The sequence below is a fragment of the Phyllobates terribilis genome, unplaced genomic scaffold (assembly GCF_046119375.1).
Source record: "Phyllobates terribilis strain yellow unplaced genomic scaffold, ASM4611937v1 Scaffold_20__1_contigs__length_20440879, whole genome shotgun sequence".
In the NCBI taxonomy this organism is placed as follows: domain Eukaryota; kingdom Metazoa; phylum Chordata; class Amphibia; order Anura; family Dendrobatidae; genus Phyllobates; species Phyllobates terribilis.
This window is the reverse complement of record NW_027362780.1, coordinates 13,697,781-13,705,170: the sequence shown is the minus strand read 5'-3', so window position 1 is coordinate 13,705,170 and position 7,390 is coordinate 13,697,781.

Below are 7,390 nucleotides of genomic sequence, written 5' to 3'. Positions count from 1 at the left end.
ATTGTATTTATGTTGTTTTATCCTATGCTTTATTAAATTGTATTTATGTTGTTTTAACCTATGCTTTATTAAATTGTATTTATATTGTTTTATCCTATGCTTTATTTAATTGTATTTATGTTGTTTTAATGTATGCTTTATTAAATAGTATTTATGTTGTTTTATCCTATGCTTTATTAAATTGTATTTATGTTGTTTTATCCTATGCTTTATTAAATTGTATTTATGTTGTTTTATCCTATACTTTATTAAATTGTATTTATGTTGTTTTAATGTATGCTTTATTAAATTGTATTTATGTTGTTTTATCCTATGCTTTATTAAATTGTATTTATGTTGTTTTATCCTATGCTTTATTAAATTGTATTTATGTTGTTTTATCCTATGCTTTATTAAATTGAATGTATGTTGTTTTATCCTATGCTTTATTAAATTGTATTTAATTTGTTTTATCCTATGCTTTATTAAATTGTATTTATGTAGTTTTAGCCTATGCTTTATTAAATTGTATTTATGTTGTTTTATCCTATGCTTTATTAAATTGTATTTATGTTGTTTTATCCTATGCTTTATTAAATAGTATTTATGTTGTTTTATCCTATGCTTTATTAAATTTGATTTATGTTGTTTTATCCTATGATTTATTAAATTGTATTTATGTTGTTTTATCCTATGCTTTATTAAACTGTATTTATGCTGTTTTAACCTATGCTTTATTAAATTGTATTTATGTTGTTTTATCCTATGCTTTATTAAATTTTATTTATGTTGTTTTATCCTATGCTTTATTAAATTTTATTTATGTTGTTTTATCCTATGCTTTATTAAATAGTATTTATGTTGTTTTATCCTATGCTTTATTAAATTTGATTTATGTTGTTTTATCCTATGCTTTATTAAATTGTATTTATGTTGTTTTATCCTATGCTTTATTAAACTGTATTTATGCTGTTTTAACCTATGCTTTATTAAATTGTATTTATGTTGTTTTATCCTATGCTTTATTAAATTGTATTTATGTTGTTTTATCCTATGCTTTATTAAATTGTATTTATGTTGTTTTAACCTATGCTTTATTAAATTGTATTCATGTTGTTTTATCTGATGCTTTATTAAATTGTATTTATGTTGTTTTATCCTATGCTTTATTAAATTGTATTTATGTTATTTTATCCTATGCTTTATTAAATTGAATTTATGTTGTTTTATCCTATGCTTTATTAAATTGTATTTAATTTGTTTTATCCTATGCTTTATTAAATTGTATTTATGTAGTTTTAGCCTATGCTTTATTAAATTGTATTTATGTTGTTTTATCCTATGCTTTATTAAATTGTATTTATGTTGTTTTATCCTATGCTTTATTTAATTGTATTTATGTTGTTTTAATGTATGCTTTATTAAATTGTATTTATGTTGTTTTATCCTATGCTTTATTAAATTGAATTTATGTTGTTTTATCCTATGCTTTATTAAATTGTATTTATGTTGTTTTATCCTATGCTTTATTAAATTGTATTTATGTTGTTTTATCCTGTGCTTTATTAAATTGTAATTATGTGGTTTTATCCTATGCTTTATTAAAAAGTATTTATGTTGTTTTATCCTATGCTTTATTAAATTGTATTTATGTTGTTTTATCCTATGCTTTATTAAATTGTATTTATGTTGTTTTATCCTATGCTTTATTAAATTGAATGTATGTTGTTTTATCCTATGCTTTATTAAATTGTATTTAATTTGTTTTATCCTATGCTTTATTAAATTGTATTTATGTAGTTTTAGCCTATGCTTTATTAAATTGTATTTATGTTGTTTTATCCTATGCTTTATTAAACTGTATTTATGCTGGTTTAACCTATGCTTTATTAAATTGTATTTATGTTGTTTTATCCTATGCTTTATTAAATTTTATTTATGTTGTTTTATCCTATGCTTTATTAAATTTTATTTATGTTGTTTTATCCTATGCTTTATTAAATAGTATTTATGTTGTTTTATCCTATGCTTTATTAAATTTGATTTATGTTGTTTTATCCTATGCTTTATTAAATTGTATTTATGTTGTTTTATCCTATGCTTTATTAAATTGTATTTAATTTGTTTTATCCTATGCTTTATTAAATTGTATTTATGTAGTTTTAGCCTATGCTTTATTAAATTGTATTTATGTTGTTTTATCCTATGCTTTATTAAACTGTATTTATGCTGTTTTAACCTATGCTTTATTAAATTGTATTTATGTTGTTTTATCCTATGCTTTATTAAATTGTATTTATGTTGTTTTAACCTATGCTTTATTAAATTGTATTCATGTTGTTTTATCTGATGCTTTATTAAATTGTATTTATGTTGTTTTATCCTATGCTTTATTAAATTGTATTTATGTTATTTTATCCTATGCTTTATTAAATTGAATTTATGTTGTTTTATCCTATGCTTTATTAAATTGTATTTAATTTGTTTTATCCTATGCTTTATTAAATTGTATTTATGTAGTTTTAGCCTATGCTTTATTAAATTGTATTTATGTTGTTTTATCCTATGCTTTATTAAATTGTATTTATGTTGTTTTATCCTATGCTTTATTTAATTGTATTTATGTTGTTTTAATGTATGCTTTATTAAATTGTATTTATGTTGTTTTATCCTATGCTTTATTAAATTTTATTTATGTTGTTTTATCCTATGCTTTATTAAATTGTATTTATGTTGTTTTATCCTATGCTATATTAAATTTTATTTATGTTGTTTTATCCTATGCTTTATTAAATTTTATTTATGTTGTTTTATCCTATGCTTTATTAAATTGTATTTATGTTGTTTTATCCTATGCTTTATTAAATTGTATTTATGTGGTTTTATCCTATGCTTTATTAAAAAGTATTTATGTTGTTTTATCCTATGCTTTATTAAATTGTATTTATGTTGTTTTATCCTATGCTTTATTAAATTGTATTTATGTTATTTTATCCTATGCTTTATTAAATTGAATGTATGTTGTTTTATCCTATGCTTTATTAAATTGTATTTATGTAGTTTTAGCCTATGCTTTATTAAATTGTATTTATGTTGTTTTATCCTATGCTTTATTAAATTGTATTTATGTTGTTTTATCCTATGCTTTATTAAATTGTATTTATGTTGTTTTATCCTATACTTTATTAAATTGTATTTATGTTGTTTTAATGTATGCTTTATTAAATTGTATTTATGTTGTTTTATCCTATGCTTTATTAAATTGTATTTATGTTGTTTTATCCTATGCTTTATTAAATTGTATTTATGTTGTTTTATCCTATGCTTTATTAAATTGAATGTATGTTGTTTTATCCTATGCTTTATTAAATTTTATTTATGTTGTTTTATCCTATGCTTTATTAAATAGTATTTATGTTGTTTTATCCTATGCTTTATTAAATTTGATTTATGTTGTTTTATCCTATGCTTTATTAAATTGTATTTATGTTGTTTTATCCTATGCTTTATTTAACTGTATTTATGCTGTTTTAACCTATGCTTTATTAAATTGTATTTATGTTGTTTTATCCTATGCTTTATTAAATTGTATTTATGTTGTTTTATCCTATGCTTTATTAAATTTTATTTATGTTGTTTTATCCTATGCTTTATTAAATTGTATTTATGTTGTTTTATCCTATGCTTTATTAAATTGTATTTATGTTGTTTTATCCTATGCTTTATTAAACTGTATTTATGCTGTTTTAACCTATGCTTTATTAAATTGTATTTATGTTGTTTTATCCTATGCTTTATTAAATTTTATTTATGTTGTTTTATCCTATGCTTTATTAAATTTTATTTATGTTGTTTTATCCTATGCTTTATTAAATTTTATTTATGTTGTTTTATCCTATGCTTTATTAAATAGTATTTATGTTGTTTTATCCTATGCTTTATTAAATTTGATTTATGTTGTTTTATCCTATGCTTTATTAAATTGTATTTATGTTGTTTTATCCTATGCTTTATTAAACTGTATTTATGCTGTTTTAACCTATGCTTTATTAAATTGTATTTATGTTGTTTTATCCTATGCTTTATTAAATTGTATTTATGTTGTTTTATCCTATGCTTTATTAAATTGTATTTATGTTATTTTATCCTATGCTTTATTAAATAGTATTTATGTTGTTTTATCCTATGCTTTATTAAACTGTATTTATGCTGTTTTATCCTATGCTTTATTAAATTTGATTTATGTTGTTTTATCCAATGCTTTATTAAACTGTATTTATGCTGTTTTAACCTATGCTTTATTAAATTGTATTTATGTTGTTTAATCCTATGCTTTATTAAATTTTATTTATGTTGTTTTATCCTATGCTTTATTAAATTTTATTTATGTTGTTTTATCCTATGCTTTATTAAATTGTATTTATGTTGTTTTATCCTATGCTTTATTAAAAAGTATTTATGTTGTTTTATCCTATGCTTTATTAAATTGTATTTATGTTGTTTTTTCCTATGCTTTATTAAATTGTATTTATGTTATTTTATCCTATGCTTTATTAAATTGTATTTATGTTGTTTTATCCTATGCTTTATTAAATAGTATTTATGTTGTTTTATCCTATGCTTTATTAAATTTGATTTATGTTGTTTTATCCTATGCTTTATTAAACTGTATTTATGCTGTTTTAACCTATGCTTTATTAAATTGTATTTATGTTGTTTTATCCTATGCTTTATTAAATTTTATTTATGTTGTTTTATCCTATGCTTTATTAAATTTTATTTATGTTGTTTTATCCTATGCTTTATTAAATTGTATTTATGTTGTTTTATCCTATGCTATATTAAATTTTATTTATGTTGTTTTATCCTATGCTTTATTAAATTTTATTTATGTTGTTTTATCCTATGCTTTATTAAATTGTATTTATGTTGTTTTATCCTATGCTTTATTAAATTGTATTTATGTGGTTTTATCCTATGCTTTATTAAAAAGTATTTATGTTGTTTTATCCTATGCTTTATTAAATTGTATTTATGTTGTTTTATCCTATGCTTTATTAAATTGTATTTATGTTATTTTATCCTATGCTTTATTAAATTGAATGTATGTTGTTTTATCCTATGCTTTATTAAATTGTATTTAATTTGTTTTATCCTATGCTTTATTAAATTGTATTTATGTAGTTTTAGCCTATGCTTTATTAAATTGTATTTATGTTGTTTTATCCTATGCTTTATTAAATTGTATTTATGTTGTTTTAACCTATGCTTTCTTAAATTGTATTTATGTTGTTTTATCCTATGCTTTATTAAATTGTATTTATGTTGTTTTAACCTACGCTTTATTAAATTGTATTTATATTGTTTTATCCTATGCTTTATTTAATTGTATTTATGTTGTTTTAATGTATGCTTTATTAAATTGTATTTATGTTGTTTTATCCTATGCTTTATTAAATTGTATTTATGTTGTTTTATCCTATGCTTTATTAAATTGTATTTATGTTGTTTTATCCTATGCTTTATTAAATTGTATTTATGTTGTTTTATCCTATACTTTATTAAATTGTATTTATGTTGTTTTAATGTATGCTTTATTAAATTGTATTTATGTTGTTTTATCCTATGCTTTATTAAATTGTATTTATGTTGTTTTATCCTATGCTTTATTAAATTGTATTTATGTTGTTTTATCCTATGCTTTATTAAATTGAATGTATGTTGTTTTATCCTATGCTTTATTAAATTGTATTTAATTTGTTTTATCCTATGCTTTATTAAATTGTATTTATGTAGTTTTAGCCTATGCTTTATTAAATTGTATTTATGTTGTTTTATCCTATGCTTTATTAAACTGTATTTATGCTGGTTTAACCTATGCTTTATTAAATTGTATTTATGTTGTTTTATCCTATGCTTTATTAAATTTTATTTATGTTGTTTTATCCTATGCTTTATTAAATTTTATTTATGTTGTTTTATCCTATGCTTTATTAAATAGTATTTATGTTGTTTTATCCTATGCTTTATTAAATTTGATTTATGTTGTTTTATCCTATGCTTTATTAAATTGTATTTATGTTGTTTTATCCTATGCTTTATTAAATTGTATTTAATTTGTTTTATCCTATGCTTTATTAAATTGTATTTATGTAGTTTTAGCCTATGCTTTATTAAATTGTATTTATGTTGTTTTATCCTATGCTTTATTAAACTGTATTTATGCTGTTTTAACCTATGCTTTATTAAATTGTATTTATGTTGTTTTATCCTATGCTTTATTAAATTGTATTTATGTTGTTTTAACCTATGCTTTATTAAATTGTATTCATGTTGTTTTATCTGATGCTTTATTAAATTGTATTTATGTTGTTTTATCCTATGCTTTATTAAATTGTATTTATGTTATTTTATCCTATGCTTTATTAAATTGAATTTATGTTGTTTTATCCTATGCTTTATTAAATTGTATTTAATTTGTTTTATCCTATGCTTTATTAAATTGTATTTATGTAGTTTTAGCCTATGCTTTATTAAATTGTATTTATGTTGTTTTATCCTATGCTTTATTAAATTGTATTTATGTTGTTTTATCCTATGCTTTATTTAATTGTATTTATGTTGTTTTAATGTATGCTTTATTAAATTGTATTTATGTTGTTTTATCCTATGCTTTATTAAATTTTATTTATGTTGTTTTATCCTATGCTTTATTAAATTGTATTTATGTTGTTTTATCCTATGCTATATTAAATTTTATTTATGTTGTTTTATCCTATGCTTTATTAAATTTTATTTATGTTGTTTTATCCTATGCTTTATTAAATTGTATTTATGTTGTTTTATCCTATGCTTTATTAAATTGTATTTATGTGGTTTTATCCTATGCTTTATTAAAAAGTATTTATGTTGTTTTATCCTATGCTTTATTAAATTGTATTTATGTTGTTTTATCCTATGCTTTATTAAATTGTATTTATGTTATTTTATCCTATGCTTTATTAAATTGAATGTATGTTGTTTTATCCTATGCTTTATTAAATTGTATTTAATTTGTTTTATCCTATGCTTTATTAAATTGTATTTATGTAGTTTTAGCCTATGCTTTATTAAATTGTATTTATGTTGTTTTATCCTATGCTTTATTAAATTGTATTTATGTTGTTTTAACCTATGCTTTCTTAAATTGTATTTATGTTGTTTTATCCTATGCTTTATTAAATTGTATTTATGTTGTTTTAACCTATGCTTTATTAAATTGTATTTATATTGTTTTATCCTATGCTTTATTTAATTGTATTTATGTTGTTTTAATGTATGCTTTATTAAATAGTATTTATGTTGTTTTATCCTATGCTTTATTAAATTGTATTTATGTTGTTTTATCCTATGCTTTATTAAATTGTATTTA